Source organism: Corvus brachyrhynchos, unplaced genomic scaffold (genome assembly GCF_000691975.1).
Source record: "Corvus brachyrhynchos isolate BGI_N302 unplaced genomic scaffold, ASM69197v1 scaffold279, whole genome shotgun sequence".
Classification (NCBI taxonomy): Eukaryota; Metazoa; Chordata; class Aves; order Passeriformes; family Corvidae; genus Corvus; species Corvus brachyrhynchos.
Window position 1 is genome coordinate 8,631,806 of NW_008246060.1, and position 9,516 is coordinate 8,641,321.

General features: G+C 38.2%; 1 long non-coding RNA gene across 1 annotated transcript in view; it reads right to left on the bottom strand.

Annotated features, from left to right (window-relative positions):
- LOC108449646 overlaps nucleotides 1-9,516 on the bottom strand; it is a 20,503-nt gene that overhangs the window by 2,441 nt on the left and 8,546 nt on the right. Inside the window, exons 2-3 of the long non-coding RNA XR_001865905.1 lie at nucleotides 1,876-2,173; nucleotides 842-979 (exon numbers count right to left, since the gene is read on the bottom strand). This is a non-coding gene — a long non-coding RNA (uncharacterized LOC108449646). The remainder of the gene's footprint in view (nucleotides 1-841; nucleotides 980-1,875; nucleotides 2,174-9,516) is intronic.

Sequence of the window (9,516 nt, forward strand, 5' to 3'; positions counted from 1 at the left end):
CTTCCTTCAATTTTCATTTGCTTATACAGCAAGGAACACAAAAATGTGTTAAAAGATTTAACAATGATGCTCAGATGTAAATAGACCAGAATTATGCAAGTGTCTGAGTTTACAGTTCAGCTGCAGATTGTAACTAGTTAGTTTTGTTTGTTTGTTTAATCACAACATCATTAACAAATTGCTGAGATTTCACAAAATTCAACTATAGCAGGAAGATACATGCACACAGTAATTCTTATTTATCTCACAGTTACCCACAGATTTGCCAACAGAGGGAGTCCTCTTCCTGTCTACCAAAGCTTTATCGAAGTGACGGTGTCCCTGCTGTGCAGCTATCATCACACTAACAGCAAGGATGAAAAAGGTTTGCAAAATAGAGTCACCTCAGGGTATTTAGCAAATCAAAACAAGGGGTAATATCAGACATCCAATCACTAGAAGTGCACTGGAGGATTCAAGTGGCCATTTGTGTTATTACAGCAATTATATCTATGGGCAGAGCTATGAAATATCTATGAGAGTAATTACTCTTAAATGCATTGAGAAGAATTATGCCAGATAAACATATAGTTCCCCTATGTCTGCAAATCAGTGTTTAACCGTAAAACTCCTTTGAGTTCTTTCCTGTTGGCGTACTCATAGCTTGTCAAACAGCAACTATTTAGGCTGTGGTTTGGACAAAACAAAATAATGTTTAAAAAAAGAAAAAAAACCAACTTTCTTCTACAAGAAGTGATTTCCTTAAAGTATCATGTAATTTTAATCCCAACCTCTGGGTTTTTTCAGTTTGATATATCCCAGTGAGTCTTCTAGAAAAATAAAAATACAGAACCAGTATTACCTGCGTCTGTTCCATCCCTTCTCCTCCTTTTACTGGGACCCGTATTTACACTGAGATTCCAGCAGCAGTCCTAAGCTCAACCAATTATCTTCTGAAATCAGTTCAGGGTAGGTAGACCAGTACCAAGAAAACTCAGAACTGCAACAAAATTGAGCCTAATTATTGATGGCAGTAAGAGTGAGATTTTTTTCCTCTTCATTTTCAAATGAGCAAAGTTCTTTCTTTTCTACTTCTTGTTAACACTGCAAACAGATCAGCTTTGCAAGTTTTGGACGTCTGGCCATTTTAGATAAACATTCCAACCTTTTAAGTGTTTACAGACTAAACTGTAGAGCTAAATGTTTATGTTGCACTGAATAACTTCAGCTTTGTATTTAACAGAAAGACTGCTAAAGTAATATTGTTTCAATCAGTAGGCGAAGACACATGCTACTGAAATAACCAAAATTTTAAAGGAAAGTATTAATACTAGTCTGTCCATAAATGTTTAATACATCTCTATGTATTAGGCTTTATAGATGGAATATATAAAACTGCCACAATTTTTACAGGGTTTCTAATTTTAAACGTATTCCCAGACACTTTGAAAAGAATTATTATAGCTTTTAGCTTCTATGAAAACTAGAATATAGCTTTTTGGGTTTCAAATAGTATGTTCCTCCCCTAATTCTAGTTTAATATTAAATAAATCCTTGGCTATGTATTTCAAGGAACATGGCCTCCGATATTGCTAGGAACTGGGCTTGGATCCTATTATTGTACTTGTGCAGGGCAAGAGTTTACCATAACATATGCAAAACTACATAGAGCAGAGAACTGGTCTGGTCCAGAAATTCTCTTTTCTGGACCAAAATACCTGTTCTCAATCAAACGTCTTCTCAGTTTTAAATAACAATGTAGCTTTCACCTGCTAAGATTAATTTGAATCATGTCTCTCTCTCCTTTGTATTTACATTTTTCTTACTCTTTAGGGACGGCAACAATATCTAATAGCATGTAAATCTGAAAGTATGTCATTCACTCCAAAATACCACCTTGCTTGCAAAATGAAAACAAGCTGGGGTCCAATATTGCTTCTAAGAAGAAGAAAAACAGCATGAAGAGAGTTGCACAGTGGCATCAGCTTGCAGGCTGTGTTATTCATTGCTCAGCTTCTCATGTAGAAACTTTCCACGTTAAAGAAATACAATGCAGATGAGGATATTTCTTAACTTCTGTGGTTAACTTGTATGTTTCCATTTCACTGTGAGTTTCAGCTGGATGTGTTTTCCGCAAGGTCAGAAGAGTTTGCTCAGAGATCAGCTCCTCTGGGGATCGTACTGATGCCCTTTCCTGGTGTTAAAATCAAGAGTCAAACACGGTTAGAAGGGGAAAAGGGATTTTACCTTGGTATTTATTTTAAGGATCCTTAGGTGCACACATCCAGGTTGAATGCACCGAAATGCACCCCGCCAAAATGCCCCCCCGAAAGATCTGGTATAAAATTATTGGTCTTACTAATTAGCAGATCTATCAAAGATTCCCCAATGAGAGGCTTGAATGAGCCCCCCTCCCCAGGGAACCATCCCTTGGATGGTTCTATCTTAGTTTGCAAAATGTATTCTGGAGAGGACCTTGGGGTCTGGGGCAGACTAACTCTTACCTATGAAGCTTCTAAAATGTTTAGTCTCCTAGCTGAACAAACATGTCTAAGAATGTAGGCAAAAAGCACTAAGAATACAGAAGTTGTAAAAAGGTATAACAGGGGTATAAAAGAAAAGGCAAAAAATCATCATGGCATCAATACCATTACACATTTCCTGTTTTGCACATGACAACACAGTAAGCTTTTTCAAAGACACAGGCTGTATGTATAAGGCTTCTGGGCAGAGTTACTACTGTACTACTACAAGAGCCAGTACAAAGGAAAGAACTCTTGACTCAAACCTTTCCCATCTTTCTACCAAGTCCTTCAGAACCTGAATTCAAGCCCACTGCTCAAACAAGTTGAATTTAAAGAGTGACCACCTCAGGATTTAAACTGGGTTTTCAAATCCCTAAGTGTAAAGTAATCCAATATAGCATTTAAATTTTGTCTTCTGCCCATTACTTAGGCAAGTCAATTTTCACTGTGTCAGAGTAGTTGCATTAGCACTTGTCAAGTTTGGTAACATGAAGTTACCTGAGACTCAGAACAGATGCACCCTTTCTAATAAACCCAGAGGTAATCAGGCAGCAGTTCCTGAACCAGCTGTTAAAAACTGGCATCACTATTCCTTTTTCACAAACTGCTTCACCTATGCTTAAAACAGCTCCTTACCCCAGTTTTCTGAAAGTTCCAAGTTATTTAGAGGTTGAACCACGTCAAGTGACTTACAGTAACTATGCTGTATTGAAGATACATTTAGTGTTCTCAAAGGAACTAACATCGGCAAGAGTTTTCTGATAATATATTGTATTGTAAAAGGATCTTTTAAAAGAGATTGCAACAGTAAAAGCATAGAAATTACATAGGGAGGTGTAAAGGAAATGACTACCAAGAAACATAGTTTTGGGGTTTTCTTATCAGTTCAAGTGAAGATGCAATATCGATATCTCAAAGTCCTGGTGATGATCTATGAAACTGAGGAGAGTGCTATAATTTTAAGATGGTTTATATTAGCCAAATATCACTGAAATTATACCTGAAGACTTGACAGAGATCTCACTTTTTCCAAGACTGCTGGAATCACAGTTCAAACCAGAACACTGCATCCCTCATGCAGGTTTCTATTGCTGTCTGGCCACAGAGCATCTTTGGAGCATCTCAAAGATAAGAAAAAAATTGTCTGAAATGGTCAGGTTTGTCCTGACATGATCTTGAAATAATGCCATTCTCCATACAGGAAACAAGCATAAAGGAAGACTTTTGACTAATCAATAGAACCTGATAGTCCTCAAAATTGGGACTGTTATTCATAATTCACAAAACTTGCCTGTGAGAAAACGCTTGCAGTATGTGGGACAGAACAGCAGGAGGGGATCAAGGCAGCCTTCGTTTTTGGGAGCTTCAGCCAGCAGGGAATCCCAGGCATACCAGGACTGGGATAGAGGCTGCTGTGCCCTCCCCTCCCTTTCTCCCTCCCTCCCATGGTGATTTCTGCATTATCACCCCAAAGGAAGCTCTGCCCAGGAGGAGCCTAGCTTGCCTGCTCCTGCAGTCGAGAAAGAAAAGCATTGACAAAGATGAGCCCGACACAGTGCATTGTACTGCAAGATATTGGTATCTAAACTTAACATTTGGGAAAACAATTCAAAGGAAGAATTAAAAAAAATACATAGAAACATCATCATTCCTTTCTGGTATTTCCAAGGATCCTGGCAACATAGTATTTCATCAGTAAGCCAGTAGCCTGTTCCAGCTTCAGAGATGGGCCATCTCACTTCTCGCACAATGAAAAAAGGTATAGAGAACAATCTGATGCTTGCTTGGACCCCTCAGTGAGCTCTGTGCAGGCAGATCCATAAACAGTGTGCAGGGGCTGCTTGTAAGAAATTCGGTACAGGACTGGAGCTGAATTCTGTGTTCTGTCAGCTGTTGGTAGCGTGCAAGACCCCAGCTAGTGAGCTCAGATCAAGCCTCAACAGGCACATGCTCACCTCTTACAATAGTACAGTCTGGCAATAGATTGTAAAAAGGCAAAGATACACATGCTATAAAACCTAATTACCATTGCAGCCCATGTCATGGCCTGCCATTGCACACAGTGCATAGCAAAGGAAGGGCTTCATCCAGGACTCCAACAGCTCAGCATGGTGACTTTCCACCCCTGGAGTACCCTGAAAAAGTATATCAAAGGAGAGATTTCTATCTATTTCCCTATAATGAAATATTTTTGAAGGAGTGAGATTATAGATGATAGAAATGGGGAAGACATACCATTGATTCACCTAGCTGTATTCCATGCCTAAACAAATCTGATCTCAACTCTGCATTTATGCATGCCCCAGCCAAACTACTCTGTATGTGAAAAAATATTCCACTGCCTTCATCTTTGCAGTCCCATAGTGTTCACCATCAACAGAGTAGAGGAGTTTCCCTTTCCTGACTACAACCTGATAGTCTCTATTATGCCACTTTTTAATTACTCACTTCACTCACCAATGTTTGAGTTCACCAAGTATTTGCTGGCATTTACCTTGAATTCTCTGCAGGGGGACTTTGGTTCTTTGAGGGTTTGAAAAAAACTACAGTCCCTATTCATGTCTCTGCTAATGTACTATATGATGTGCTAGCTCTGCATATATTTTCTAGTCTGTCCGTATTTTCCAAATATAATAACTGGGTACTGAATATCAGTTCAATGGCCAGTTTTGATCACTACCTTCTGCACCTACAACCCCAGCCTTGCATCATATGTATTTCCTTGCCAGAACATTGAATAAACTTGTGTATGTTATGACATTATTGCCACCCTCCTGTATTTTTTAGTTTCTAGCTATTCTTCCATAAAATAATGACAGCATTTAAGCTGCATGATCTATGGCAAAGCAATTTTGTTTATTTCTTATTCAAGGATCCTATTTTGACTGTTATGTCTCAGCCCATTCTAAGATTTACAGTTCCTCTATATCTGGTATTATCTGAATATTTTACTAATATGCTGCTCTTATTTTCTTTTACAATAGGCTCATGATGTACTTTCAATTAATGTATTTAAATCAGTAGTTCATCCATGTACATGAGAGTAAAAAAAAAGAATAAGCATTTGTTCCGTGTTATCTCCCACTATATCTTGCATTTGCAATCTATTGCTTCTAACCCTGAGTTTAACTCCAATTTTATTATACTCTAGGCTTCTAAAATTTGTTTGAAGCTTATCAGTTGAAACTCTACAGTCCTAGTAGTGGAAGTTTAAGAAACAGTTTACTTACCAGCTGTGTCAAATTAGATTCTCACTTCTATGATCAGAAAAAAAAAAAGAAATAAGCAACTTAATTTTTAAAATCCTTTTTCTAGGATTTGGGGAAAGGTGTGGGGAAAACTTTAGTAGTGCAACCACTTTACTAGATACAAGTTATTAACACGAATGAATTACCTTCTTATAGATATATTAGGAGTAAGACATGATATATTTTTAAAATAATCTAGTATTCATATTAGCTACTAGTATCTAAGAGACTGACATGAGCAAATCACATGAAACCTAAGTTGAATTACATGGGTAAGAGAACTTCCTTCAGAATATTCCATTAAACAGTGCTTGATGTGTTTGAAGAAAGTTTACACTCAAAAGCCACTTGGATTTCTAGTCAGGAAAGGCCCAGTGAAGTAGAGGAGCTCTCCTCTCAAGATAACCCTTTGTCTGATACACGTGTTGCACCCTTGGAAACTGAATATGCAGAGGGATAGGAATAGAGTGGCAGAGAATGCCTGCTCAGAAAAGAGAAAATAGCAGCTGCTACTATTACTGCAATGCACTTGTGCTTGCAGGACAGCCTAAAAGTTGCAAGGGACTAGGAAGCACTACTAACTTAAGAAAAATAAAAATAAAACCTCTAAATCAGTGCCTAATTTTGTGTGTTTAATTTTAAATTCTGCTGAATGATCAGCTGAACACAATGAAACAAGGACAGGCTAAAGGGAAGCCACAGAAGATTTAGATAGGATTATGAGCAAGGTTCTAACTCCACTCCCAAAGTCAAGTGAACTCTTACTAATCCTGTCCTTAGTAAATTATCATTTAAACTGACACAACTACTGATCCTATTACTGCTTAAGTACAAAAGCCACTTTATATGTGTAATAATTCCACAAGCACTGAGATTTCCATTCAACAGGCCATCTAATATCTGCAGTTCTAGACTAGGGCACAGCACTTCTGGCAGGAAAAAAAAAAAAAAATTTCAGTCCCCAGTGTAATTGCACTAAACTGATAATTCACTGCTTAACGTGGTGTGTAATGAAAGATCGAGGGTAAGGTGAAAGAGATGACTTTCACCTCTGCTACAGTTTGATAGCAGGAAGATTCCTTTAGAACCTACAGGTTTATGTAGGTTGTTGGTTAAAAGGAAACATTGTGTGGATTTCTATGAGGCTTCTGTGAGAGGCAACAAAAGTTGTCCTTTCTGAGAAATGTACCCAGAATGAGAATATCTCCTGCTGGACAGCTTGGACAAAGAGCTGGGACTGCCAAAAGCTGTGGAAAGCTGCCAAAGGACAAGGAAGAAAATAAAGCAACAGAAAAGTGCTAACATTTTATAAGCAAAATCTTCGAGCAGAAATTCCAGCTGTGGAGCACAGTAGAAGATTTTGCACAGGAAATGGGGAGATCACATTATCATCAACATTCAAAACGTTGATTTTCAGAGAGGGCCCAGATAGACAATAAAACAAACGGCTACAGTCCTAGAACTCCTTTTAATGCTATGAATAGTAAAAAATGTAACATCTAACCTGCAAGAACCCTTATGGATCACTGTCTGCAAACTGCAGGAAATAGTTGCACACTTCATTCGCTAAAGTGGGATGCAGGCACATCAGTCTACAGACATTTTCAGGTAACATTTTGCTGACATTCAGCAACATCTGAGCTTTGTTCAATCATTTCCTGGATTAGAATAAAATTTGTATCAACTGTTGCATAAAAATGATAAGGCTAAGCAATTGAACCTCCTATGGAGGACTACTATGGTCTTGCAGCCACTCAGTTGTCACAATTATGACTTCAAAAGTAAACCCAACTTTTTCCCTCCATATCCAAGATAAATAGAAAACCTCAGAAAACCTCCACCAGCACATTTCCAGAAAATACCACCAATGACATAGTACTGGTGAAGCAAGAGACTGTTTAAGTTCTGTCCTCAAATAAACTGCGATTTTTCTTCACTCCAGCAAGCATTCTCCCGTGTGCTTTTACATGAGTTTAGGAAGGAATTTCAAAGGAATATCTTCAGGGCTTTTTCTGTTCTCATATAATCAGGCCTGACTTTAACAAGAAGTTACACCTGACTGTGGAAACTGAGCTGCTGCATTACTGCCACAGAGAGATTAGATATTACTAAAATTAAGAACGTGGAGCCACATGTCATGCTTTGCAGCATAGTTACTTCTCTCATTACAATCTTTAGCATAGACTTCTTCAGTAGTATGCAATTCAGTGTAGTTCCACAGAGTATGTGTCTATGCATTTGTATATGCATATGCATTCTGTGGTCTAAACAAATGTGGCTGTTACCATATATACCTGCTATATGAGTTATTATTTTAGCATTAGCTGCACATGACTAATGGAATCCTGCTTTATTGTTTGGAAGGTGCATATAAAATAATAAGAAAAAGTGGCACTGATTTATTTGCATGATTAGTGACAGCAGTCCTGTGTAAGGATTTCTTGATTACCACAAACTGTAAAGTTCAATAAAAAGCATTCAGTAGCTGGCACTGAACTCTACGTGGCAGTAATGTACCAGCTCAGTCTGTACAGCCAAAGCTTAAAATAGGTAGGGATTACATGACCCAGGCGTAAATTAGGAAGATATTAGGACTTGACCCTGTGAAGCATGAGAAAAAGAAACAATCTGTGAAACAAATTTAAAGAATTCATTATTTACTTCAATTTAAGGAAGGGTATGTCCCCCTCTCTCCTGCGCAACTAGCAAAAATTCCCCTGCATCTTTCTGAGAACATATTCGTGGTTGCTACAGTCTTAAAAATCTACTTATATTTTTGTGGTCATCCTGTCTGGCTTTGTAGGATCTTTTGGAAGAGAGCTCTACAATTTTCTACCCTAAGATATCTGATAGCTACACTAAAAATAGCCCCATGGCAATTCCTCTGTTGAAGATACACCTACTGGTATGTGTCGTGCTTATCATAGTTTAGAATCCTCTTGGACTCTCAAACTACTGCTGATGCCCCAGGGGTTGTAACAGAATGAGTCTCAGTGTGCTCTTTAAACAATCATTAATAACTTATGCCCATAATAAACCACATGAGAGTGTATCTATTTTCTGCACATCAAGTATATCAAACTCAGTGTTCTCTGACCACATGAGGGGAGGAGGGGCAAATCAGTGAGGAGAGGGTATGAAGAACATCTTAGCATTGTTTGCACAGCTGTGGTGTCATGTTTTACCGTTGCATTACATTTTCCAGTATTCCTGTCCCAACCAGTTAAATACTCCACAAATATCAAACAATTTACCTCTGATAATTCATTAAGAACCAATAGTTACAAAAGCTAGGCAAAGCCCTGTTTCTATGGATATCCACTCAGCTTAGAGAAATGTGAACTAGTCTCTCACTAGGGTTCTTCCTGAAAACCACCTATCAAGGCTGCTAGGATGTACAGTAGTAACCCAGGTACCTCACGGAGAGACCTCCAGAGCTTCCCTATGGCAGTTAGCAGCAGCAAATGCTGTTGCAGCAGGAAGGCTTCCTGACACATTTTGCTTTGTAGTCTCTTCATATACATAAAATAATTACATTCTGTGTGTAAAAGCTATCAAAGATTATAACGAAAGAATTAAAAGTCTTGAAAAAGTGCAGCTTTAAAACTTATCCAAAGTTCTGCTTTAAGGAAGCTATATAGCATCTAGGTACAATTCTGACTAAAACATCGCTTCTATCAAATTCTGAAGAGTGTAGGCCTATATTTCTGCACTGCTCTATGAGCCAGCACTTTCTCCTTCATTGCTTGAAAAGACATTCCTGC